The sequence below is a fragment of the Fonticula alba genome (genome assembly GCF_000388065.1).
Source record: "Fonticula alba strain ATCC 38817 unplaced genomic scaffold supercont2.15, whole genome shotgun sequence".
Classification (NCBI taxonomy): Eukaryota; order Rotosphaerida; family Fonticulaceae; genus Fonticula; species Fonticula alba.
The window spans coordinates 60,416-61,944 of record NW_009242985.1 but is presented as its reverse complement, the minus strand read 5'-3'; the positions used below and the strand labels follow the sequence as shown (position 1 = coordinate 61,944).

Below are 1,529 nucleotides of genomic sequence, written 5' to 3'. Positions count from 1 at the left end.
GCGGGGCGATTGGAGGAGGGGGGGCGAGCTGAGGCATCCTCGACCAGGGGGTGGGGGGGGGGGGCAGCAAGGGCGCCTCCTGGGCGCGCGCCCCCGCGCCGAAGCGTCCCCCCGTTCGCGCCAACACCCTGCGGCGAAATGCCTCCCACCGGGCGCGCTCCGGGGCGAGGCGCAGCTGGGCCGGCATTTTCTTGTTGCAATGGGTGGCCCTGCGTCGGCCACACCACACCATCGTGTGCTGGGGGCTGATCCCCGTGCCCCCCCCCGGCGGCCTGTACCGGCCTGGGCGGCGGTCCCCTGTGCGGCCGGCAAAAGAGCGACGCCCAGCTCCGCCCCTCTCGCCGCCCACCCCGGCGGGTCCCCCCCGCCCCCCCCCCCCAACTGGCGGCCCGATTGATTGCCCGGCACGCCAGGCGGAGGCGCGGGGAGCCCCCCCCTTTCCGGACACGCCCCGCCCCCCCTCCTCTCCCTGGTGCCCGGCTGTGTGTGCACGTCTTTATGTTGCCCGGGCCCCTCTTGTGTCGCCCTCGCATCCAAAAAAAGGTAAATGCTCATTGGGTGGATCGAACACCCGACCTCCAGTTTACTAGACTGGCGCTCTACCACTGAGCTAAACGAGCGGCTGATGGTTCGTTGGCGCATGCCCCGCCATAAGAGGGGAGGCCCGGCCCGCGTGTGGCGCGATGTGCCCCAGCGCGGCCGGGCCACGGCGGCATCCTGGCGCCAGCCGGGTCTGCCTTTCCCCGGGTCCATGCCTGCCGGCGCCTTCCGGCCATGCTCCGACCGCGCCTGGCCAGGCCAGTCCAACGGGGCGCCCAGCCTCGCGCCCCGGCCGCCCGTGGACGAGGGGCACGAGCTGGCGGGCACCGGCCGTCCTCTCCGTGTGCACCCCCTCTGTCCTCGCCGGAGGGGGAGGGAGCCCTGCACCCGGGAGGATGGCGCTTTCTCCCCGGCGCCTGTGCCGCCGGGCCGGGCCTTTCGCCCTGGGCTGGGTGTTGTTCTGTGCGGGGGGCTCCCCCCCCCGGCAGAAGGGGCGGGGGGGGGGGCGGCAGTGCCCGGCTGTGGCGTGCACACGCTTGCGGGGGTGACCGCCCGCCGGGGGGGCTGCGCACCCGCGGCCATCATGAGGTGAAACGCTCGGACTGATTCACCGAGGCTTGTTCTCCGATATGGAGATCACGCCTCGGAAGAAAGCATTTCGTCTCGAGAGGTACAAGAAGGCAAGCGATGACAATAAAGCGCGCGCGGTCTTGTTGGGGAAGCAAAAGTATTTACATCAGAGACTACTGGCTTGGGGGGGAGAAAGCCAGGCCAAGGAGGCAATGACTATCCTTTCTAGGGTAGCCGTACATGGGAAAGAGGGCGCGGATGCCGTCCCTTATATAGGGGTTAGGCGCATGGGAGAAGGAGCACCTTGCCCCTCTTCCCTGGCGCCGAGGGAGGAGGCGGCAGGGCGGGGCGAAGGTCTGTACACGGATGCGCGGCTCTCCCCAGGAGGAGAGGAGAGCCGGGGATCCGACTTCTCAGAT

General features: G+C 70.2%; 1 non-coding gene across 1 annotated transcript; it reads right to left on the bottom strand.

Moving 5' to 3' along the window:
• Positions 1-548: 548 nt before the first annotated feature.
• Positions 549-620, bottom strand: H696_05875. The gene has a single exon. It is a non-coding gene; the product is annotated as a tRNA-Thr (tRNA).
• Between the last annotated feature and the right edge of the window lie 909 nt (positions 621-1,529).